Raw genomic sequence first — 27,358 nt, 5'->3', positions numbered from 1 at the left:
TCCGGCAAATGCTGTATCTTTGATCTGCAAGGCGGTATTTCTCGCTAGTGATAGCCGCCCTACCCGGCACAGGAAACGCAGCGCGTAGAATCCGAATGCCTAATGTCCTCATTTCTACATCTGTATCTGCATCTACATCTGTCCTTCGCAGGTCACCTTCCAGTGAGTGGTGGAGGGTACTTCGTGCACCGATGTCGCTTCCCCCTTTTCCAGTTCCAGTCGCGTATGGTTCGCGGGAAGCCTCCACGTGGTCTCGAATTATAAGTCAGTCATTTACAACTTCGTTAGACCCCTGAGTGCAATCGTACATTAGGTAGTACCCCACCATCCACCCCTCCCCCTTGCCATCTGGCAGCGCTCCCCCCCCCCCTTCCACACATTATGACAAACTTTAGCACCTAACTAAACTGTAGAATGACTTTGGTGTGTGTGTGTGTGTGTGTGTGTGTGTGTGTGTGTGTGTGTGTGTGTGTGTTGGAATGAATGATGAAGCAATTTGCAGTGAGTCGCAAGTGTTACCCACAACTCCTCCTCAGATAAGAAAGAAGCTAACTGTTCAGAGTGAGGGTAGATACTTGTTACAGAACATACTTCCCCTGCATTACTCATCTCCATTGTTGCACTTGATTGACCTGCACACTGCTACCCCATTTAAAATCGAACAAGTTCAGATGTGTGCACTATATTTACTGTTTGTGAATCATTTGATTTCAGCACCCCTCTTCTGAACTGGCACAAATTGGACGACTTCAGGTTGTTAATGCTTTGCGTCTAACCACTATAATAATAATAATAATAATAATAATAATAATAATAACATAACGTCTGAGAAAGGAAAGAAATAATAATAATAATAAAAATAATAATAATACTGTGCGCAGTCTAGTGTAGTTACTGCTTTGTCGTGCTGTTAAGTTAACTCATTTTCTGTTTCGAAGTGAGTAATGAGTCAGTTTCCGGACGGCTGCAGGTATTATCTTCAACACGGAGAAGACATTTTCTGAACATATTTAGCGTTTGTTTATATGAATTTTATCATCAGCAATGTTCATGAGAAAGAGCATCATACGTGTGCAGTGGGTGGACTATGTGAACAACCTGTAATCTCCACCGGATTAATGCTACTGATTGAGAAAAAGTAATTATTGATAACTTACATACACAATATCAGTCTTAAAAAATTGTGATAATAGTAAAGAACTTATGAAAACAGTTTAGTTTCGTGACTGAGACAGAGTCGAATTATTTAGTTTTTACCCCTCAGATGGTCATTACCGCCAGGTTGGGAACCACTGCTCCAAGTTTTTCTTGATGGTCTTTTCGAGAAATATACGTGGGAGGTTGACTCTTCTGGGAACTTGCGGTCTCGGAACTTCGGCCCCTGTCATTGGAGCTGGCTGAGCATTTTCGTCATGCTTGTGTTCGCACTAAATGAACGTGTAGCGACACGTGTTGGTCTTCTTTGGATACTTTAATACTTGCATGTGAGGAGTGTTAGAAGACACAGTGCTTCCCCTTATCCTTTTTTTTTTTTTCAGCCTGCCACTAATTCCTCTCTTGTGCCAACCTCATCATCTCATAGTAGCACTTGCAACCTACGTCCTCAATTACACTACTGGAAATTGAAATAAGAACACCGTGAATTCATTGTCCCAGGAAGGGGAAACTTTATTGACACATTCCTGGGTTCAGATACATCACATGATCACACTGACAGAACCACAGGCACATAGACACAGGCAACAGAGCATGCACAATGTCGGCACTAGTAGTGTATATCCACCTTTCGCAGCAATGCAGGCTGCTATTCTCCCATGGAGACGATCGTAGAGATGCTGGATGTAGTCCTGTGGAACGGCTTGCCATGCCATTTCCACCTGGCGCCTCAGTTGGACCAGCGTTCGTGCTGGACGTGCAGACCGCGTGAGACGACGCTTCATCCAGTCCCAAACATGCTCAATGGGGGACAGATCCGGAGATCTTGCTGGCCAGGGTAGTTGACTTACACCTTCTAGAGCACGTTGGGTGGCACGGGATACATGCGGACGTGCATTGTCCTGTTGGAACAGCAAGTTCCCTTGCCGGTCTAGGAATGGTAGAACGATGGGTTCGATGACGGTTTGGATGTACCGTGCACTATTCAGTGTCCCCTCGACGATCACCAGTGGTGTACGGTCAGTGTAGGAGATCGCTCCCCACACCATGATGCCGGGTGTTGGCCCTGTGTGCCTCGGTCGTATGCAGTCCTGATTGTGGCGCTCACCTGCACGGCGCCAAACACGCATACGACCATCATTGGCACCAAGGCAGAAGCGACTCTCATCGCTGAAGACGACACGTCTCCATTCGTCCCTCCATTCACGCCTGTCGCGACACCACTGGAGGCGGGCTGCACGATGTTGGGGCGTGAGCGGAAGACGGCCTAACGGTGTGCGGGACCGTAGCCCAGCTTCATGGAGACGATTGCGAATGGTCCTCGCCGATACCCCAGGAGCAACAGTGTCCCTAATTTGCTGGGAAGCGGCGGTGCGGTCCCCTACGGCACTGCGTAGGATCCTACGGTCTTGGCGTGCATCCGTGCGTCGCTGCGGTCCGGTCCCAGGTCGACGGGCACGTGCACCTTCCGCCGACCACTGGCGACAACATCGATGTACTGTGGAGACCTCACGCCCCACGTGTTGAGCAATTCGGCGGTACGTCGACCCGGCCTCCCGCATGCCCACTATACGCCCTCGCTCAAAGTCCGTCAACTGCACATCCGGTTCACGTCCACGCTGTCGCGGCATGCTACCAGTGTTAAAGACTGCGATGGAGCTCCGTATGCCACGGCAAACTGGCTGACACTGACGGCGGCGGTGCACAAATGCTGCGCAGCTAGCGCCATTCGACGGCCAACACCGCGGTTCCTGGTGTGTCCGCTGTGCCGTGCGTGTGATCATTGCTTGTACAGCCCTCTCGCAGTGTCCGGAGCAAGTATGGTGGGTCTGACACACCGGTGTCAATGTGTTCTTTTTTCCATTTCCAGGAGTGTATTTGCTGTATGTATTCCAATCTCTGTCTTCCTCTACAGTCTTTACCCCCTACAGCTCCTTATAGTACCGTGGAAGTCATTCCCTCATGTTTTAACAGATGACCTATCATACTGTCCTATCTCTTTGTCCGTGTTATCCACATAGACCTCTACTCTCTGATTCTGCGCGGTACCTCCTCATTCCTTACCTTATCAGTCCACCTAATTTTCAACATTCGTCTGTAGCACCACTTCTCAAATGCTTCGATTCCCTTCTGTTCTGGTTTTCCCACAGTCCATGTTTCACTACCATACAATGCTGTGCTCCGGACGTACATTCACAGAAATTTTTTCCTCAAATTAAGGCCTATGTTTTATATTAGCATACTTCTCTTGGCCATAAATGCCCTTTTCGCCAGGGCTAGACTGCATTTGATGTCCTCCTTAATCCGCCCGTCATTGGTTATTTTGCTGCCCATGTAGCAAAAAAATGGTTCAAATGGCTCTGAGCACTATGGGACTTAACATCTATGGTCATCAGTCCCCTAGAACTTAGCCCGCATCTCGTGGTCGTGCGGTAGCGTTCTCGCTTCCCACGCCCGGGTTCCCGGGTTCGATTCCCGGCGGGGTCAGGGATTTTCTCTGCCTCGTGATGGCTGGGTGTTGTGTGCTGTCCTTAGGTTAGTTAGGTTTAAGTAGTTCTAAGTTCTAGGGGACTTATGACCACAGCAGTTGAGTCCCATAGTGCTCAGAGCCATTTGAACCATTTTGAACCCCTAGAACTTAGAACTACTTAAACCTAACTAACCTAAGGACAGCACACAACACCCAGCCATCACGAGGCAGAGAAAATCCCTGACCCCGCCGGGAATCGAACCCGGGCGTGGGAAGCGAGAAACGAGATGCGGGCACCCATGTAGCAGAATTTCTTAACTTCATGTACTTCGTGACCATCAACCCTGGTGCTAAGTCTCTCATTTCCTTATCCTACTGAGTCCAAATGTCGTATGGCTGCTTCTAGGGATCTATCCCGAGTTACATTTCTAACACCCAGTATCCCATCGTCAATGCCAGATGAGTGTCATCCTCAGCGAAAGATCATAAGCGACTGTAACTACTGCTTATTTTCCACAATTTGTCAGTTTCACCTGTTGTGCCATTAACAAGTGGTAGCTGCAGGGAACAGACCGTCATGACATATAACGTTGACAAAAAAAAGACGCATTTATATCACGTAACGCTTTACTAGTACACTGAATACATAAAACCTTAGTTGACGTGCATTAACCAGGCTTCCAAACTCTCTAGCCACCAGCATATGGAGTGCACACGTAAAACTTGTTACAAGAGGTCATACGTAAAACCAGTATAAAAACAGTTTACAAGTAGTAGTAAAAACGAGAACACAACCTATGAGAGTCAACTTTAATAAAGTAGTTGTAAAAAAAATGGTTCAAATGGCTCTGAGCACTATGGGACTCAACTGCTGAGGTCATTAGTCCCCTAGAACTTAGAACTAGTTAAACCTAACTAACCTAAGGACATCACAAACAACCATGCCCGAGGCAGGATTCGAACCTGCGACCGTAGCGGTCTCGCGGTTCCAGACTGCAGCGCCTTTAACCGCACAAAGTAGTTGTACTATCTCATTACATGGTGAGACTGAATAACTAATGAGAAGGTACTGAATCGAATTGGGGAAAAGCTTTCAAGCCACAAGTTGACCAAAGATGGGAGACCAAGGCTTGAAAACAGTAAGTAAGTTCAAATGGATGCAGGGTCCTACACAACGTTCAGACTCACTGAAATCTTTATAGCCTGCCACTGTAGCAGCACTAACTGATCTAACAACTGCGCCAGAAGCTTGTTGTTTTATGTAGGCGTTGCCGACCGCAGCGCTGTATTCTGCCTGTTTACATATCTAACTACTACACCCTACATCCTTCTGAATCTGCTTAGTGTATTCATCTCTTGGTCTCCCTCTACGATTTTTACCCTCCACACCTCCCTCGAATACTAGATTGGTGATCCCTTGAGGTCTCAAAACGTGTCCTACCAACCGGTCCTTTCTTCTACTCAAGTTGTGCCACAAATTCCTCTTCTCTCCAATTCTATTCAGTACCTCCTCATCAGTTACGTGATCTACCCATCAAATCTTCAGCATTCTTCGGTCCACCACATTTCGAAAGCTTCTGTTCTCTTCTTGTCTAAACTATGAATCGTCCATGTTTCACTTCATAGCTATGCCCCTTACAAATACTTTCAGAAAGGGCTTTCTGGCACTTAAATCTATTCTCGATGTTAACAAATTTCTCTTGTTCAGAAACGTTTTCCATGCCAAATGTCAGTCTACATTTTATATCCTCTCTACTTCGACCATCATCACTAATTTTTCTTCCCAGAGAGCAAAACTCATCTACTACTTTAAGGGTCTCATTTCCTAATCTAATTCCCTCCATATCAGCCGACTTAATTCGACTACATTCCATTATCCTCGTTTTGCTTTTGTTGATGTTCATCTTATATCCTCCTTTCAAGACACTGTCCATTCCGTTCAACTGCTCTTCCAAGTCCTTTGCTGTCTCTGACAGAATTACAATGTCATCGGCGAACCTGAAAGTTTTTATTTCTTCTCCATGGATTTTAATTCCTATTCCGAATTTTTCTTTTGTTTCCTTTACTGCTTGCTCAATATACAGATTGAATAACATTGGGGAGAGGCTACGTCCCTGTATCACTCCCTTCCCAACCACTGCTTACCTTTCATGTCCCTCGATTCTTGTAACTGCCATCTGGTTTCTGTACAAACTGTAAGTAGCCTTTTGCTCCCTATATTTTACCCCTGCCACCTTCAGAATTTGAAAGAGAGTATTCCAGTCAACATTGTCAAAAGCTTTCTCTAAGTCTACAAATGCTTGAAACGTAGGTTTGTCTCTCCTTAATTTATTTTCTAAGATAAGTCGTAGGGTCAGTATTGCCTCGCGTGTTCCAACGTTTCTACGGATACCAAACTGATCTTCTCCGGGGTTTTCCATTCGTTCGAAAAGAATTCGTTTTAGCATTTTGCAACCGTGAAATACCAAACTGATAGTTCGGTAACTTTCTCACTTATTAGAAATGGCATAATCGGCGAAATTTGTCAATAGCAGAAAATTAACAACTGTTATTTCGAAAATTTTATACGACTGTGGTACGTGCCCGGAGGAGTTCTAAGTGAGTTTCGAAGGTGCTGCGGCCTGGCGTATGCGAGCGAGATTCCGCGACGTCAGAGGCCGTGGGTTGGCCACTGTGCGACAGACGGCGGGGGCTCCGGCCGCGAGCTGATCCTGTCGCCCCTGCGGAAAGCCAGCGCGCGTGACACACTCCTGCCGCGGCCCTGCTGCCCTGATCCGATATTCGGCCCGAATCCGCCTCGTTCGCCGCGGCGCGTGTGTTTGCGCGCAGCCAGCACGTCTTCAGGTCTGGATCCGCGCCCCTCCCACTCAACCCCACCCCCCACGCCTCCCTGCCTCCTTCCTTGCCATCCCATTCTCCACTCTGCCTCACCCTCCACCCAACACACTCTCGATGCCCCCGCGTTACGAGTGCGCCCGCGCTCTCGCGATCTCCTCCCGAGATGTAGGCCGCCTATGCACGCCTCATAAAAATATCTGCTCGAAGGCGGCACGAAACAATAACCGTAAAGCTGCACGGCGGCGAACTCGCGAGCCCCCATTGAAAACAAATATTTGTAGCATTCGTAAGCGTCGTGAGACGTGTAGCGCCCCCTCCCGCCCTCCCTCCCCCTACCGCCCTCTGCAGACTGTACTGCGACACTCCATTCGAGACGGCTTCGCAGTTATTTCGGCCGATCTGCTCCGCGGCGGGCGAATGCGACTTAACCGAGCGCCTCCGGCAGCTCGGAAAATACGAGTATGTACGCCATTGCCTTCTGCCGAAGAAAGATTTGTCACGAACTGACTCCCCACTTCACTTCGGGGTTGTGGCGGCTTACATCACACGCTCCCTTAGAAAATAGGCTCGAGAAGTGCTCAGTGGGCCGAGAACCGGACGAGTGGATCATTCTGTCTTCCGGAGAAAATCTGTTGCTCGTAGCAAAAACTCCTTCACACTGATCGATATTTATTTTTGAATATCTGGAGTTAGTTCCAATCCCTCTTTTCCAACAAATCAACGACAGGTCATTATCGTATGCGGATATCGAAAATGTTCCCGAATGAAAGCAGTTTATGTTTTATTTAGCTGCAGCAGTTTGTTTTATTTCTTATTACACCATTATGTAAAAAAACGTCGACTTACTTACGTTTTCGAGAAATATTTTATTTAAAAAGGACATCGTCTTATATAAAAAAGACTAAAAAAATAAGAAAGAAAGAAACAAGAGTGTATTATTGAGAAACAGCTCAGTGTAGTAAATACATTCTTTTGATAATAAACAAAAAAAGAAAAAAAGTTGGTAGAGCACTTGCCCCAGCTAGGCAAAGGTCCCGAGTTTGAGTCTCGGTCCGGCACACAGTTTTAATCTGCTAGGAAGTTTCATTTCAGCTCGCACTCCGCTGCAGAGTGAAAATCTCTTTTTGGAAACATTCCCCAGGCTGTGCGTAAGTCATGTCTCCTCAATGTCCTTTCTTCCAGGAGTCCTAGTTCTGCAAGGTTCGCGGGAGAGCTTCTGTGAGGTTTGGAAGGTCGCAGACTAGGTACTGGCGGAATTAAAGATGTGAGGAAGGGTCGTGAGTCGTGCTTGGGAAGCTCAGTTGGTAGAGCACTTGCCCGCGAAAGGCAAAGGTCCCGATTTCGAGTCTCGGCCTTGCACACAGTTTTAACCTGCCAGTAAGTTTCATAGAAAATGTTGTTGTAGTACTCAGTTCGAAGGCAGCTTTGATGCAGCTCTCCACGCTAGTCCGTTCTGCGCAAGCGTCTTCATCATTTGAACTTCTGTAACTTCTATTTGAACGTGCTCGCCGTAGTCATGACAGTCTCCATGTGTATTTCTTACACCGTCCCCCGTACACGACTTCTCACCCTTACTGAACTGATGATTCGTTGATTCCTCAGGAACTCTCCATTGATCAGTTCCTTCTTTTAGTCAAGTTTTGTCATAAATTTCTTTTCTGCCCAGTTCAGTTTAGTATCTCCTCATTAATTATGAGATCCGCATATTTAATCTCCAGCATTCTTCTGTAGCATTACACCTGGAAAACTTCAATCCTCTTCTTGTGTGAACTATTTACGGTCACGTTCCATTTCTGCACTAGGTTACGCACCAGACAAATATCTTCAGGCGATACTACATAACACATTTATGTTAACAAATTTCTCTTTTTCGCTTTCCTCGCCGTTACCAGTCCGCATTTTTATATCCTTTCTAATTCAGCCAGTGACGGTTATTTTGCCGCGCAAATAGCAAAATTCATTTAGTATTTTCGCTGTCTCATTTTCCAGTCTACATCCCCCAGCATCACCTGATTTAATTGGAATGCATTCATCTGACCTTTCTTTACATTTGTCGATATTCATCTTATAACCCCTAAACAAAAAACTGCCCTTCCTTTGCCGTCTCTGAAAATGAGTTTCACTTTCATCGGGAAACCTCTAAATTTTTGTTTATTTTTGCTGAACTTTAGTTCCCATTCCAAATTTCTCCTTTTTTTCCTTGCTCTATGTACATATTTAATAGCATCAGGGTTAACTACAATGCTGTCTATTCTCTTCTCATTTAGTGTTCCCCATATCATTTTCTTCAACTCTTACAACAGAAATTTGGTTTCTGTCCAAGTTGTAGATAACGTTTATCTTCCTGAATTTTATCCCTCCTACCTTCAGAATTTTGAAAATATATTTTCGAATATATCGTATACTGGTAAAAAATTATGAATTCTTTCGCCTGATTTGAAGACCACATTAAAATATGAGTCCCCTTATAAATGAGTAAGTAGGTCCGAAAGAAGGCAGAGGCATACCACCTCCAACAGGACCAAATCTACTAAAACACTGCAGCGTTCAGACCAACCGTCACGTGGATGACTGCTTCAGCTTTTAACAAAACTATAGTGACAAGCATACTGTGTGACTGTTAGCGTAGCACCGAAGCAGTTGCCGCTGTTAGGTAGCTTGCTAACACGCAGCAACTATACATGTTCATCACAGAGCCTAACAGAATTAGGCAACAAGTATGGCAACACAGATTAGCAAAAATTTGTAGAATTTATTGATGTTTTGTAATAGTTTACTAGAGTGTGACGCTTGTGTGTAGCAATATAGTTCATTGTTCATTTGCAAAGACATGCCTTTAAACATTGGTACGGTTTTAAATCCAGTAAACGATAACTAATATCATTTGTCTTTCCTTACCTTTTCTTGGTTGTGAATGTATATAAGTCCCGAGACACTACCTGAGACACTGTTCTTGTACTGCCTGATTGTCTTGAGGTAGTGTTTGCTGAATGGCGTCATGTGTCTGCTTATATTCCGTTTGGCGCTTGAATATATACTTGGATGGTTGATTTGGGTAAGGGCACCAAACACCAAGGTCAACGGTTCCATTAGATAGGGAAAGGATGGAGAAGAAAGTCGGTCTCTCAAAGGAACCATCCCAACATTTGCCTGAAGCGATTTAGGGAAATTATGGAAAACCTATATCAGCATGGCCGGTCGCTAGTTTGAGCCGCCGTTCTCCCAAATGCAAGTGCAGTGTCCTAACCACTGCGCCATCTCGCTCGATAATTTATACTTGGGAAGTATTTGTATGACTCAAGCCGTATGCATAACGTAGTCCTTCTTGTGTGCTCCCTCTCTGGAGCCCAGCCGTAACTAAGTTGCGCCTGAGTCGTAGGCTGCCCGTCGCTCCTCTATGTAGGCTGTGTCCCATACCTTCTGGAGGGCAAGGTAGAGCCTATGTCCGAAAACGTCTTTCGACAATTGTACAGAGTATTCATATTTTAGAGGTCAACGCCCGCCGCTAGCCCAGCTTTCGCCAGAAAACGCTAGTTTTTAGGCTCGTGCCACTGTGCTTGGTCGTTCGCTACAGTGTTGCTGTGACTGGTGTTGATGTGTTCGACGACATCTAACATTCTGAATACTGCTGGGTCCACAGCGAGGAGTTCCCCTTTTGCTCTTCCAGTCCCCAGATCATCGTTTTCTCCGGTGACTTAGCGGATGGTCGTAGCCCCAATATCTCCACTGGGTCGAGTCACCGGATGATGGTTCCAGCCGTGGATCGGTCACCTGAATTTGTTGCTGAAGACACTTTTTACAGCTACTCGAAAATTGTCAATGTTGTTTGTGTTCGTGTATACGCACCATCTATTCAGTAGAGCGTCCTTTTTAGTTTTTCTCTAACAGATGCACGATTTTTAAACGTTTATTAGCAGCTGCAGCAAGTAATGTCATTTCCGCACATGTCGATATTCGTTTGTCATTATCAGCTCAATGTGTGCTTCAGAGTCATTCCAGAGATATTTCAAGGCTACACTGATTTGTTTACTTCTAAATAATCTTGTTCTGCAGTTTTCTGGTGCGATATCCAGCTAAATACAAGAAGTAGATATTCGGCATTGCATGCTTTTTGCGTTTCACATGGGTAATAACTCAACAGTTGCTACCATAAACATTTGTGGTGTTTGTTGAAGTGCCTTCGACAGCCGTAAATGTCAAATATGGTTTTCTAAGATCAGATTTGTTAATTTTCATCTTCCCGACTTATATCGATCAGGAAGGCCAACAACTTTAGAAAACGACATGTTAAGGATAGAAGTGGAAACAAATCCGTATCAGACAACCGTAGAACCGTCAAATACCCTTAAGCAACTTTGGTCGACCATCTAGGAACATTTGGAACAGATTAGTAACGACAGACAGAGCTAACCGATCAACTATTTGCAAGTTTATCGATCGCATGATTTATCATTGAATATGACAACTGTAGCCTTTATGATAATCCCAAACGCAAAAGGCTGTGGGTCTCTGTGAGTGAATCGCCACGAAGAACAACTAAGCCATGCGTACACTTCAGAAAGGCGCTTTTTGTGTGTTTTGTGGAGTATTCACGGGGTTTTTCATTTTGAACTGCTGAAACCTAGGCAAGCTGGCAACTCATATCCTTACTATGAACAATTGGATCGAGTGAATCATTCTTTAATTGATAAGTGTCCAGTGATCGTCAACAGAAAAGGTTTCTGCAACAAGATAATGCAATACTGCACTGCGAAAGACGTACCTTGGAAAAAATTAATGAATTAAGTTTTGGATGTACTGTTTCACCCACCACACTCGCCGGTATTGCATCATCGGATTTCCATTTATTCCGATCGCTACAACATTTTCTAAAAGGTAGAAAATTTCAAAATGTGGATGATATTCAAAATGCCATCTCCACGTATTTTACTGCAAAACTAACTGAGCCGGCCGCGGTGGTCTAGTGGTTCTGGCGCTGCAGTCCGGAACCGCGGGACTGCTACGGTCGCAGGTTCGAATCCTGCCTCGGGCATGGGTGTGTGTGATGTCCTTAGGTTAGTTAGGTTTAAGTAGTTCTAAGTTCTAGGGGACTTATGACCTAAGATGTTGAGTCCCATAGTGCTCAGAGCCATTTGAACTAACTGATTTTTATCGATCCGGGACCGAAAATTTACACTCTAGATGGAAAAAGGATGATAACGACGGTGATGGCATCACTGCTTAAAAATAAAAACTTTATAACAGTTAAGGAGTTTGAATTTAATATGGAGAGCGGTATTACTTTCCGATCCTCTTAATATTAATGCAGTGACATGCACATCTCTTTAACCTTAACAGGTGGTGTCACTAGGCTGCGAGAGGGAATGTGAGCCATGACAGGATTAAATCAGATCGTTGGTTGAGCGGCTGTGGGCTGTTAGAATGGCCGCCCTGAACGTTTTTTGTGGGCGGTTTTCTACGCCACTGCATGCCGCATATTACACTCTGAAGCGAAGTTTGGGCTACTTTTAATCTTCGTGAAAGATTAAAACTGTGAATTCGAGCTCTGCACTGATTCCACATCTTCATCTACATCTACGTCTACATCTACATACATACCCGAAAGCCTCCGTGGGGGTGTGTAGCTGGGGGTACATTGTACCACTACTAATCGTTTCCTTTCCTGTTCTGCTCGAAAACAGAGCGAGGGAAAAACGACTGTTTATATGCCTCCGTACGCGCCCTAATTTCTCATAAGTTATCTTCGTGATCCTTACCCAGCCCCACCTCGTTTTCCACGTCTCGTGAGATATTACCTAAAGACGTATGTCTTATAACAAATATTTCCATCGAAGTGGTCCACAGAAATACATCCATCTAAGAGGTCCATAGCATGGTCTAACCAGATTTCTGGCCATAGAGCGTGTGATCAAATCCCTGAGCACCTCAACGATTGATTATTTCCTACGACCTTTTTCTAGTTTTCTCCTGTACGAATATGGGGAATCTTGTTTTCAACAATCTATGTAGCCGGTGACACTATCCCCAGTAGGGTGTAGCTAGCTTTATGTTAGACCGTAAAAGAAATAAACACTTCATTAAAGATGGCGCACCAGCTGAAAACGAATAGATGAAAAAGAATAAAAGCCAACAAAATCTGTCATAAAGTGAACTTTTTTGCAGCAATTTTATTTATTTATTTTTTTTTTTTTTTTTTTTTTTTTTTTTTTTTTTTTTTTTTGCTAAGCACAGAAGTCTGAAGAGCTGTAGTATCCAGAAAATGATTGTTTCAGTGTGTCATGAAATTTTATTTCTTCATTAACATTCGTTAGTTCCATCATGTTAGATTGCATTAAAGACGTCGACGTGGGGGAACACTTATATGGTTTCATCAGATCAGTAATGAACGGTTCGACCTTTATCAGTGAATTGTAATATTTCTCGCACTACATATTTTGGAAATTCTCTTCCAATTTTCATGTTGTGTTAGGTTTAAGTATTTAGAAATTGAATCTTTAAATTAAATTTAACTGTAATAGGTATAGATGTACTACCTAAGTTCGTATGGAAATTTGTGCCAGATCGGGACACAAATCTGGATTTTCCGCTTATCGCCAGTGCTCGCCTTATCACTTAAGCTATCCGGGCACGCTCCCCTGAACGATCCAAACTTAACATATGTCACACAACGTGTCTATTCCTTCTCATAATTATTAAGTCATTTACCCACGCTCGCACATCTCGTGAGTCCCCTGCAGGTTTTAGAATCAAGACAACGAGGAGTCATACACTACACATGAAATGTATTCGCAGTTTCGAATATGGACAACCATCAGCAGTGTAACGAAATGACAAAATGCCGGACTAGGACTCAAACCCGGATTTTCCATTTATCGCAAGCGGTCATCTATCCGAGCATTGAAACTGTAGCTCGTCATTAAATATAAATATGAAATATTTAGATTAAGCCCAGGAATTTGCCGTGTCAACCATACCTATAAGCATTCATGGGAACAACCCATAAATAGTCACCTGACAACACCTGAAGTTGGAAGACATAGCACGTAGAAAAATATGTAGTGTGGGGAATAAAGAAATTCAGTGGAAAACTTCCAACATTTTATTACTGGTTATCGAGGTTGTCATATTCCGTCAGGGATGATGGATAAGTGCCTCACTAAAATGAAAACAGACCTAGCGAAGTGGCGCAGTGGTTAGCACTTTGGACTCGCATTCGGGAGGACGATGGTTGAAACACGCGTCCGTGATTTCCCTAAATCGGTCCACGTAAATGCCGAGATGGTTCCTTTTAAATGTTTGTTTTGTTTAGACTCCCCACCGATTATGCGGAGAAATTCTTCGTTTCTTACCAGCTCACTTATTTTTCGGCGTTCTACCGTTACACCACAGATCGATTCCCTTCACTTTCGGTTTCTTCTAATCCACGATTCACTTCGATACCATTCTGTGCACTACACGTTAAGTTGTTAGCAATTTTTTTCTCGTATTACGGCCTGCGTTTGATACATGTAGACTTGATCTCGGTGCTTGTCCTAATCTTCTTCTTATATCGTCCTTGTTTCGTCTAATGTACGAGAAATCAAACTTCCAGGCAGATTAAAACTGTGTGCCGGAGCGAGACTCGAACTCTGGACCTTTGCCTTTCGCCCGCATCTCGTGGTCGTGCGGTAGCGTTCTCGCTTCCTATGCCCGGGTTCCCGGGTTCGATTCCCGGCGGGGTCAGGGATTTTCTCTGCCTCGTGATGGCTGGGTGTTGTGTGATGTCCTTAGGTTAGTTAGGTTTAAGTAGTTCTAAGTTCTAGGGGACTGATGACCATAGATGTTAAGTTCCATAGTGCTCAGAGCCATTTGAACCATTTGAACCTTTGCCTTTCGCGGTCAAGTGCTCTACCAACTGAGTTACCCAAGCACGACTCACGCCCGGTCCTCACAGCCTTACTTCTGCCAGTATCTCGTCTCCTATCTTCCAAACTTCATAGAAGCTCTCCTGCGAACCAGAAATCCTTTGCTTCATCTGCGACATAATCCCCAGCGTTGATGTGAAGTTCATCGCTTATCCCATTCCTGCTAAATCTCTTTTTTCATGTTTCTTTTGTTTAGACTCATTCTACAGGGTTTTTCCGTAAGAGCGTATAAAAAAATGACATATATTTATAGACTTTTCAAACTCAGCGAAACCGGTAGACGAACTGTATATATACCTGTGGAGCCTGGTGGTCTGTTGGTAAAGTACGAAGTACGGTCGAACCATCGATTTTTTATTATTTGTTTTAACCTAGACTTTACCTTTCAACGGCGTGAGTAGTCACCGAAAGTGACATGTGGTTGGATACCGGGATATGTTCGGGACACACAGGTCGCTAAAGTGGCATGCAATACAAAGAGTTGCGCCAGGCCCTTGATCCACACTTTAATTATCACCTGTATACGTAACTAAGTTCGCACTTGGAAGGACCTTTTATATATCTGAGGGTGGTCTCTTGTTGGGTCTAAACTGATAGTTCTCATAAAGTGACACTCAGCTATTGTGCTAAATTTTTGGTATCAAAAATTACAGATTGTTATTACATTAATAAGTGTCGTTTATTCCAAAAGACATGACACGAGGTTAAAAGTGCTCATACGTCGCTTCGGACATTCTAGCCTTGTTTGTGTCACAACCGGAATAAAAGCGTTTGGTTCGTGCGTGGAGTTGCCAGCTGCAGGCTTCTTTTCAGAGTAGCGCGACGCAGACCGAAACTGGGTTAAAATCTGGTGTGGATGTAGCGAGAAGGAGAGAGGGTGGGCGGAGGGGGGTGAGAGAGGGGGGGGAGGGGCAGCCAGAGAGGGCTGGCTGGCCTGGTCGCGGCCGCTTGTCGCCCGCGGTGACAGTTTTAATTTTCGGCCGTCGCGTTGGTAATCCTGCAGCTGCCGCCCCACCGCGGCCAGGCGACGTCTTCAGCGCCGCTGCGTGGGCGGTGGCTAACCGCGCGGGGCAAAATTTCAGGAATTTTTTAATCTTGGCCCGCACTTGCTGTGCGACGAGACATACACAAAGGAGCGGCCGCCGCGCAATTACCACCAGCTGCGCCGGAACCTGTCCGTCCGTTCGCTGGACCTCCACGGGCGCACCGGCGGCGCTGCTTAACGGGTCGCGCCCACACGAGGCCAGCTGCAGCGCTTAAAAGCTCGTAAAACACGGAGCGAGCGCCCGTGTCCAGCTGTAAATGTTGTGGGGGTCCCAGTCCCCGGACGACTTCTCGACGTTCAGTTAGCACTGTCTCCATACCACACTGTCCTGTCGACGTGCAATAACCACTCGTAGACGGAAGGTGGCAAAAGCAGCATATCGGGGAAAAGTGGGGAACAATACAGCCGGATGTCGTCGCAATGGGCAGCCCGTTAGCTACAGTTAGAGCCAGCCTGCTTATGGAGCACTTTGATGACACTGCCCTGGATTACGCCGACGACGCGTTCGTTGTCTGGTCTCGTGGAGATGAAAAGCTTGGGCAGCTCTTGGACAACACGAAAAATACCCATAACAACATCAAATCAAGATGGAGGTAGAAAGGGATGGTGCCTTCCCTTGGTGTTTCCGCCACAGTGTCACAGTGTTTATCGGAAACCCACCCACGCGGATCGATATCTGCACGCTAACAGCTTCCACTAACAGGCGCAGAAACGTTCTGTCTTCGACTCTCGGTCCGGCACACAGTTTTAATCTGCCAGGAAGTTTCAATGGCATCATTCTTCATCACCAAGTGATTTCCATATGTTTGGACCACTCAGAGACGCAATGGGAGGAAAGAAGATCCGTTCTGATGAAGAGGTACGCCACGCGGTACATGAGTGGTTGCGCGGACTACCAAAAGAACGGCGCGGGATTACCCGAGCGGTCTATTGCGTTGCAGTCATGGACTGTGCGGCTGGTCCCGGCGGAGGTTCGAGTCCTCGCTCGAGCATGGGTGCGTGTGTTTGTCCTTAGAATAATTTAGGTTAAGTAGTGTGTAAGCTTAGGGACTGATGACCTTAGCAGTCAAGTCCCATAAGATTTCACACACATTTAAACATTTGAACTACCAAAAGATTTTTTTTCTAAAGGAATTTATGCCCTTTGTAAGCGCTGGAGGACTTGCACTGAGCGTGGGGGAGATTATGTTGAAAAGTGATACAGTTTGTACTACTTCTGCACAATCAATAATATTAAAAAAATTTAAGGTTTTCATTTGACTCACTCTCGTACGACGACGATAAATACAATCGGGCAGAATCTGTACTCCTCCGAGCCCACCGCATACGGATATTCAAAACTCCTGCTATCGATAATGAATATGTAGGACAACTATTCTTGTGAAAACGATAGTTCTGTGTTGACAACCGATAGTTGCTAATGATATCATGGTTTCACAACGGACGTGCGCTTTTCCTTTCGTTGCTTTGATCAGACACAAAAAGAAAATTAAGAAGTATCCTACCCATAAGATTTCACACACATTTAAACATTTGAACTACCAAAAGATTTTTTTTCTAAAGGAATTTATGCCCTTTGTAAGCGCTGGAGGACTTGCACTGAGCGTGGGGGAGATTATGTTGAAAAGTGATACAGTTTGTACTACTTCTGCACAATCAATAATATTAAAAAAATTTAAGGTTTTCATTTGACTCACTCTCGTACGACGACGATAAATACAATCGGGCAGCATCTGTACTCCTCCGAGCCCACCGCATACGGATATTCAAAACTCCTGCTATCGATAATGAATATGTAAGACAACTATTCTTGTGAAAACGATACTTCTGTGTTGACAACCGATAGTTGCTAATGATATCATGGTTTCACAACGGACGTGCGCTTTTCCTTTCGTTGCTTTGATCAGACACAAAAAGAAAATTAAGAAGTATCCTACCGACAGCTCATGGCAACATTCTTCACAAAAAAGTGATATGATAGACATAGTATTATAAAACGGGCATTTTTTAGATCTTTGCTCATATTTTAGTATCTATATTTACATATACACTCCTGGAAATTGAAATAAGAACGCCGTGAATTCATTGTCGCAGGAAGGGGAAACTTTATTGACACATTCCTGGGGTCAGATACATCACATGATCACACTGACAGAACCACAGGCACATAGACACAGGCAACAGAGCATGCACAATGTCGGCACTAGTACAGTGTATATCCACCTTTCGCAGCAATGCAGGCTGCTATTCTCCCATGGAGACGATCGTACAGATGCTGGATGTAGTCCTGTGGAACGGCTTGCCATGCCAATTCCACCTGGCGCCTCAGTTGGACCAGCGTTCGTGCTGGACGTGCAGACCGCGTGAGACGACGCTTCATCCAGTCCCAAACATGCTCAATGGGGGACAGATCCGGAGATCTTGCTGGCCAGGGTAGTTGACTTACACCTTCTAGAGCACGTTGGGTGGCACGGGATACATGCGGACGTGCATTGTCCTGTTGGAACAGCAAGTTCCCTTGCCGGTCTAGGAATGGTAGAACGATGGGTTCGATGACGGTTTGGATGTACCGTGCACTATTCAGTGTCCCCTCGACGATCACCAGTGGTGTACGGCCAGTGTAGGAGATCGCTCCCCACATCATGATGCCGGGTGTTGGCCCTGTGTGCCTCGGTCGTATGCAGTCCTGATTGTGGCGCTCACCTGCACGGCGCCAAACACGCATACGAACATCATTGGCACCAAGGCAGAAGCGACTCTCATCGCTGAAGACGACACGTCTCCATTCGTCCCTCCATTCACGCCTGTCGCGACACCACTGGAGGCGGGCTGCACGATGTTGGGGCGTGAGCGGAAGACGGCCTAACGGTGTGCGGGACCGTAGCCCAGCTTCATGGAGACGGTTGCGAATGGTCCTCGCCGATACCCCAGGAGCAACAGTGTCCCTAATTTGCTGGGAAGTGGCGGTGCGGTCCCCTACGGCACTGCGTAGGATCCTACGGTCTTGACGTGCATCCGTGCGTCGCTGCGGTCCGGTCCCAGGTCGACGGGCACGTGCACCTTCCGCCGACCACTGGCGACAACATCGATGTACTGTGGAGACCTCACGCCCCACGTGTTGAGCAATTCGGCGGTACGTCCACCCGGCCTCCCGCATGCCCACTATACGCCCTCGCTCAAAGTCCGTCAACTGCACATACGGTTCACGTCCACGCTGTCGCGGCATGCTACCAGTGTTAAAGACTGCGATGGAGCTCCGTATGCCACGGCAAACTGGCTGACACTGACGGCGGCGGTGCACAAATGCTGCGCAGCTAGCGCCATTCGACGGCCAACACCGCGGTTCCTGGTGTGTCCGCTGTGCCGTGCGTGTGACCATTGCTTGTACAGCCCTCTCGCAGTGTCCGGAGCAAGTATGGTGGGTCTGACACACCGGTGTCAATGTGTTCTTTTTTCCATTTCCAGGAGTGTACATCTGGGAGGCTACTCTGTAATTCACACTTTTGTGACTGGCGGAGGGTTCTTCGAACCACTTTCAGACTATTTCTCTACCGTTCAGTTCCCTAATAGCACGCGGGAAAAAGGGAACACCTAAATCGTCCCGTGCGAGCTCTCCCTCCGAAGGTGGGAGTCAACAAAATACTTGCGTATTTGGATGAGGAAACTGGTTATTGAAATTTCGTGAAAAGTTTTCGCGGCAAAGGAAAACAACTCGTTTCAATAACTGCCGCCCAACTAGCGTATCATATCTGTGATACTCTCTCCCGTCTATTGTAACGGTACAAAAAGAACTCCCTTTTTTGAACCTTTCGATGTCCTTCGTCATTCCGTCTGGTAAGAATGCCATACCACACAGCAATACTACAGTGCAGGTCGACAAGGGCAGTGTAGGCATTTAGTTGATTTGTTGCATTTTATAAGTGTTTTGCCCAAAAAACTAATTCTTTGGTTCCTTTTTTTTCACAATATTTTCTACGTAATGGTCCACGTTAAACTGTCCGTAATTGTTATTCCTAGGTCTTTACTAGAATCGACAACTTTTAAACTTGTGTGATTTACCTTGTAACTGTCCGTCCGCGGTAGCTGAGTGATCAGCGCGACAGAATGTCAATCCTAAGGGCCCGGGTACGATTCCCGGCTGGGTCGGAGATTTTCTCCGCTCAGGGAATGGATGTTGTGTTGCCCTAATCATCATCATTTCATCCCCATCGACGCGCAAGTCGCCGAAGTGGCGTCAAATCGAAAGACTTTCACCCGGCGAACGGCCTACCCGACGGTAGGCACTAGTCACACGACATTTACATTTATCTTGTAACTGAAATTTAGCGAATTGTTTTTAGTACTGGTCTGGATGACATCACGCGGTTCAGTATTTCGATGCATACAGATATCTTGTTTCCAGCAGTTACTGCAACCAGCCACCTTTTGTTTCATTCTGCAATGTTTGTTTTCCATTACCGGTTTCGTATCGTCTAGCGATTCATCATCAGATGGTACACTTTTATTGCACGTTTGCAGCATTGTAAGGCTCCTGTAGCTGTGGCAATATGTAATAACAAAGCATATAAACAATGAATGTGGCGAGAATTATTGACATTATGAGATCGCTTCAGTTGCTTTCAGTGAATCGACGCCCGCATCTCGTGGTCGTGCGGTAGCGTTCTCGCTTCCCACGCCCGGGTTCCCGGGTTCGATTCCCGGCGGGGTCAGGGGTTTTCTCTGCCTCGTGATGGCTGGGCGTTGTGTGCTGTCCTTAGGTTAGTTAGGTTTAAGTAGTTCTAAGTTCTAGGGGACTGATGACCATAGATGTTAAGTCCCATAGTGCTCAGAGCCATTAAAGTGAATCGACCTCATAACGCGAATAATCCTCGCCACATTCAGTGTTTACATATATCGTTTTTACATTTTGCCACACCAACACGATCCGCACAATGCTGCAGACATGCATTAAATTTCTACTATCTAGTGGTGAATCGTTAGGAGATTCGAAACCGGCAATGGAAAATAAAAACTGAAGAACAAAACCAAAGGCAACTGGTTGCAGCAATTTCTGGAAACCTTTTTCATCACAATCCTAGTCTTCCACTTGCACAATGCACTCCGTCTTCAGGCCACGAGTGGCCTACCGGGACCATCCAACCGCCGTGTCATCCTCAGTGGAGGATGCGGATAGGAGGGGCGTGGGGTCAGCACACCGCTCTCCCTGACGTCATGATGGTTTTCTTTGACCGAAACCGCCACTATTCGGTCGAGTAGGTCCTCAATTGGAATCACGAGGCTGAGTGCACCCCCCCCCCCCCGGTAAACGTTTTATTGTCTGGATTATTTTGCAAATAGTTTTAGTCTTCTGACGACTCTACCACACGAAATTATTATTGTTAGACTGTAAATGGCCCTATGATGTGTAAAGAATCCAAGAGATCAGTTCAGACTGTCTCCTAATCCGTCTATTTAGATTTTAGGACTTTCAGACGGCAACGCCACAAAGAGAGATAAGGTACCGTAGTCTTATCAGTGAAAACAAAAACCACCTACAATGAGGACTTTGCGGGCGAATGGAGAGACAATACCAACCAGCTTTAACAGTGACAATAGATGACTGTAGTGATGAGATTAGAGCACACAGTCACACATGATAGGGCACTGAGTGTCCAGAACGGGACAGGGCGTAATGCCGCCCCTCCCCTCCCCTCCCCTGCCGCAGACGGCGACGGCTGCAGCTAATTAGCGGTCCTGACAGACGGACTGGCGGGCGAGCCTCAATAGGAGGCGGCGCGTGGTGTGGCGCGCTCTGGCCTAGCGGGGCATCCCCGCCGCCGGCGCTGTCGCTGTCGGCCTGTCGCGGGATTAGGCCGCACTGCGCAGGGCTTCCCCGAGGCCGCCATTGTCAGGTCCGCCGGCGCACCGTTGCCGGGCACGCCGGCAGGCGCCATTGTTTCCACAAGGCGGAGAGAAAATACAGCATGTGAGGACACTAGCAGAAGAATTCAGCCCACTGTATCTGATAGCTCGCTTTCCGCTTCGGCCACCGTATTTAGACAACTACGAGAGCAGTTTTTCTTGAGCTCCAGCACAATGGAGCACAGTTCCTGTGCAGAGTTGGCGTGCTCCGCCTTCCTGAAGTTGTGAAGCAGCCGCTGTGCGTGCGCTTTCAGAGTCTGACCTCGCTGTGATTACTTAACTTGTCCGAGAAGTCACTGGTAGCAATGGCGGTAGACGAGGAACAACGTAATCTCTCACAGTATTACAAAGAAACTTCCAACATAGCACGTTAGAAGTGGCTATCACATATACATTTACTGTTCACTCGACAAGGCTAACAGTGTACAGCCCCCCCCCCCCCCCCCTACTGGTTGAATTTGTACTCTCAACAAGGTGGGATAATTCACTCCCAAGGCGTGCACAGAGTAGTGTGCAGTTGAGCCTCAAAGGTGCCTTTGGGACAACACAGTTGAAGACACGTACGTAATTGGCATGTGACTATTAGATATTACTGTCAAACACAGGAGTGCTCTTTATTGGCTTTTTAAAGGTAATCTTCCCAAGATGAGAGAAATTACTGGACAGGGAATAACAACCATAGGTAAAATTATGTGAGTAACAGAGAGACTGGGATAAGATCGTAATTGTTCACAGATTATACCACATATTTCCAAACGTGAAAGGGACAATCCTTATGAGCCGTGTAAATCCTTCCAGAGGCATGATTTACTGCCCAAGAGGCAATGGATCATACCCTGAATATTTATGTAGGATAAAGTACCGTTCAACAAATACATGTGTATTTGGCGACACCGGTACACCAGACTATAGTGTACTAGAGTGCCCTGCCTATGAAGCTCTGCTGGTACTCAAAAATAAATGGCACCTGTTCATTCAAGGGTCAAATAAGGTATCCGGGAGGGAACTTTGAGAATATTTAGAAAATAGAGGCACTATAACAGAGAAACAAATTGTACGTGATAATGCTGAAATGAAATGCTGGTAGCAATGACGATAGACGAAGAACGCTGTAATCTCTCAGAGGATTACAAAGAAACTGCCAACAGAGCACGTTAGAAGTGGCCATCACATAGCTAAACATTTTATTTTATCTGTTATTACTTTTATGTAGTAAATTCATGTTCTATGACGTTGGAGATTTCCTCCTCAATTTGGTCCTACGGAACTATACGTGTAAACTAAAGAAATAAAAACAGTGGATGTAATCTAAGACTTCCCGACGCGGAAATTAATCACTACAAAGAGGACGATCAGAAGCAACGAATATGTGGCCAGCAACGTGCCAGCTATGGTAGAATAGGGAGAATTAATGAAAACTTGCAGGTGACTTACACGGGTCCCATTGGTTGACCCCTCTTGATCAGCGGACGACGGCTCTGGTTCGCCTGTTGCCCCATCTCACGGCTGACGATGGACTGCGGGATTGCTACACGAATAACTTGTCTGTATCGATATACATAACAGGCCAAAATCGTCGAGATTCTCGATTCCCGGGATAGATGAGTTGTCTGTATACATAATTACGTTTGAACGGAACACACGGTGCGTGAATACTACTCGCATTTACCCGAATTTTTTACTGTTCTCCACTCTAAGGAGTTAAGAGGGTTGTTTTACGTCAAGTCCGTTACAGAGATTAGGTTATTTTCAGCCATTACCAGATCAGTTCCTTCACATAGTCGGACAGTGAGGTTGCCAACTGGGAATAGATGAGAGCTCCTTACTAGTTCCGGCATTTACCTCACAATCCAGGAACACCTCACAAAACATTTCATTAGAACTAGGTGATTGGAGCTACTTTAATTTTTTTTCTGGGATTGTCCATTGTCCCATACAAAAATGAAAATTCCGTGTATGCATAGAGTGATAAGCCAAATCATTATGACCATTGTGCATCGCGGAGATAAACGCCGCTCGGTGGCATATGTAAGGGGGTCAGTGGCGAATGGGGAATAATACTGGTCACCAAATAGTGAAATGTTGAAATTCACTGGCATAAGAGAATGTAGCAAAGGGCAGATTGTTAAGCCCCAGCACCTAGGAACGAACATCTCGTAAACAACAAGCTGGAAGGATGTTCAGGTACTACTGCCATGAGAATCTATGGAAAGTGGTTGAAGGACGTTGAAATCACGAGTAGGGAGCGAGGCTTTGGACGTCCACACCTCACTGCAGAACGTGGTCATCGGAGTCTCACCAGGTCTGTACAGAAGAACAGGTGGCGAGCTATGGCAGATCTCACGACAGAGAACAGTGCTGGTACGAGCACAAGTGTTCCGAAGCACACCGATGATCGCACGTCGTCGAATATGTTGATCCACAGCAGATGATCTCTGTGTCTTCCCAAGTTGGCCCAACAATGTCGGCAGTCATGTTGGCAGTGTCCAGGAATCTTCGAGGTTCAACAGAAACGTGTCGCCCGCTCGAATAATTCACGTTTCTTACAGTCAAACAGATCGATGCTCATGTCCAGATACGCCATCATCCAAGTGGAGACTACTCCCAACATGATCGTGCACCAAGAACTCACGTGGGTGGAGTTCGTATTATACAATGGGGGACATTCACCTCCGCTTCCAGAGGACCGAAGGTTGCAATCGAAAAGAGCATGACAGCTGTGGACTACGTGGACATTATTACATACAGCATGCATCTCTTCACGCTTGATGTCTTTCCCGACAGTGATCACATCTTCCAGCAGGATAACTGTACATGTCACATGGCCATTGTTGGGCTATAGTAGTTTCAAGATCACAACTTTGAATTCATTTGATGTCTTGGCCACCACGTTAGCCTGTTATGAACCTATGTCCACGAACTACTGAACCGTAATTTATGGGAATTACGTGATTTGTGTGTAGACATCTGGTGAAATGTGCCACCAGAAAACTACCAAGGTGTTGACGAATCCATGCCACGCAGAATCGCAGCTCTGTTGCGCTTCAGTGTGGACCAACACGCTATTAACCATTACCAAGTGGACGTAACTTTTGTCTCATCAGAGTGAGTTGTGAATATATTGGTTGACCACAATACTATTGTGGTATCAATACCACCCCACAGTGTATCAAGGTTGGTAACGGAATGGCAAGTTTCTGTCTGACACCGATTGCAGCTGCACAGGATCTGGTAGACCCAATGATGCACTTCTGCTGAGCCACACCTCCAGTGCCTCCGTAACACGAGCGGCCTCCTCCGCCGTGATATAGGACAGCTGGTGACAGCTGCTCAGCCCAGTTGCTCTTGGAACCTTTGCAAAGTCATGCAGTAAGATTCATCCTAGTTGCTGTTGTATGAGCTGAGGTGTTTCTTGCTGCATTATTTGGAATGAAACTTTGTACTCTTGATGAAATACAAGTTAACTAAGTCTTCTATTTGTTGTGTTAACTTGTAGACAGACCATTTTTGCTCCTGACCAGCTTTCCTGCGACAGTTGTTGAACTATTGTGGAACCCACCCCTCCTTCCCATTGTGAACGTAGTCGCACACAACAATTATTGCACCTAGAAATGAGGGTGCTTCTGTTGGGGTATCTATAATTCACGAGGACTCGCTGAACAACTTGATTAACTTGATTGTTACCCAAGATTTTTTTTTTTTGTCGAAAGTTCCAGTGGGGCCAAACTGTTGACGTCATTGGTCCCTAGGCTTACATCTACTTAATCTAACTTACGCTAAGGACAACACACACACACATACATGTGCAAGGAAGGACTCGAACCTCCGGTAAGGGGGGGGGGGAGCCACGCGAACCGTGACAAGGCGCCTGAGACCACGCGGCTACCCCGGCGGGTACCCAAGAGACAGCATGTGCTACCAGTACGTTCCAAAACTCTGCGCAAAGGAATTGGATTTTTCTGGGGCTCAGACCTCAAGTTCTATGGGCGACAGAACGGTAAGGTCAAGTGTTTTGGATAGCCCTTTGGCAAGGGACCATTTTAACACCCAACAGTAGGATCGTCTTATTTCAACTATCCAGAAGTACAGGTCCACAGTTTGAATATTACACACTTCTCCAGCTTGGGCAAATGGAGCAAATCGTAGGTCCTTTTTTCCATTAGATGTGTTCTACGGTGCGCCTTAAGGCGTTTACGGAGGTATCACTTAGTTCAGGGGCGGTTCCTCGGAAGAACCTTAAAAGAGGGTTTCTCACCATTGTTCCGTCGTCAGCAGCGGATATCTGAACAATTAACAGCAGAAAATTGCTCAAATTTTAATATATTCTCTAGGTATTTATCTAGAAGTGCCACCTTCCGCTTTGCAAAATTATCTATTCGTTTCCGAGAAACACGCCAAAAACATGGTTTTTGGGTACCAAAACCAAGCCGCGTATTCCAAGACAGCTTTGCACAGCAAATGGTGTAAATTTTACGATATAATCCTAAGATCACGAGCACGAACAGTATTGAAAAGTTTTATAGAGGTCTTATCCGTCTCCGAGATACAGAGTTTCAAAGATACCCTGCTTGTACACGTTGAAATACGCACATAATATCCGGTGTGAAGCGAAAACGTAGTTTGTAAAGTAACGTAGCAGGGAGAATCATGGTGTTAAGTGTCTCAGTCATCATCAGGAGGTTCTCCACGTTGTGGTACAGAAGCAAATGCAAAATTTTTGTGTACGTAAAACGCAGTCTTAGGTGTAAAATTAGTTTTGCTTCATTTCATTTTCACGTAAGCAGACCATCAAAATTTTACTGGCTCATAAAGTGCCTTTCAAATGAGTGCCACGAGATACTGCAGCGGAGAAAAGAAGAGAATCAGCGGAGAACTGCTTCTAAAGGAGCACTAAAAAGACTAACATGCTTCTGTTTCTAAGACTCTGACTGAAAAGTGGGGTAGTATACGCATAGATATCTGGAAATGATTCAAAATCGGATACGTTCTCCTTAGGCACGACGATTGATGTTTATGGAACTTCACCACGTGTTTCCAATAACAGCCACGGGAGGCCAAGTGCAATAATATCGTGGTCAGGTAGTGCGTGTGTCTCATTGTACGGAGGGTGTTACTGACCCTAACCCTTCAGTCTTACTAGACGTATTGTAGCAGTCGATGTGAGTAGACTGCGAGAAATGCATATTGCCAGTATGGGCAGAAAGACAAGGGCAGTGAACACAGAGGCACAATCACGCTCCGGGTGTCGCAAACAGTGTTAGCTACACGAGCAACGTTTCGGAGGCGGTGTGGACGGGCCTGAAGGCAGCCACTGTGCACATGAGGTCCAGTAGCGCACAGGCGGCGGCGGCCGGGCGTCGGAAAGTGATCAAGGGTAGCGGGGGCGGGTCCCAGTTCCGCTTTAGTGCGCCTGTTAAAATCTGGCTGGTAGCACCGCGCCGGTATAACTTAGGTCTGGCGGGCCTTTATCGCGGCAATAAAGCACTTTATTACACGCTTTTGACGGAGTTACGATGACAACAGCCTCCGGGCAATAACTTGCGCGCGCCCGCGCACACACACGCGCACGCGCCTAACCACACCGGGCCTGCACCGCTTCAATCAGTCGGCAGCGTTCACTCCGGCCAGACGAGACAAGCTTTAGTGCGTCGCGGCGCCGCTGAGAGCGCTTTATCTGCCGTACTTCACGCGCCAGATTTCCGGCTGTATCTGCCCTTCAAAAAGCGGACCGCCCACTAAAACGAGAGCCAAGGCGCGGCCTTTGCGTGCACGTAAAAGTGTGTTCGATAAACCGTAAACGGCGCCGGCGAATACGAGAAATCGAGAGCTCGGCGGATATGGGCGTGCGCGGCGGGAGCCCGTTCCGCAATACCGGGGAGAGCGTGAAAGTTGGGGCCATCTTGCGGAGAACGTAATGACTGCCATTCACGTATAGAAAAACTTAAGCGTGGGCGGAACCGGCCAGCAGGATTCGATCAGCACAGACTGTTACACGAAAAAAAAAAAAAAGAAAAGAAATAAGCTTGTATTCCCACAACATTTGTG

The sequence above is a fragment of the Schistocerca nitens genome, chromosome 6 (assembly GCF_023898315.1).
Source record: "Schistocerca nitens isolate TAMUIC-IGC-003100 chromosome 6, iqSchNite1.1, whole genome shotgun sequence".
Classification (NCBI taxonomy): Eukaryota; Metazoa; Arthropoda; class Insecta; order Orthoptera; family Acrididae; genus Schistocerca; species Schistocerca nitens.
The sequence above is the reverse complement of the archived record's forward strand: the minus strand, read 5'-3'. Positions refer to the sequence as shown.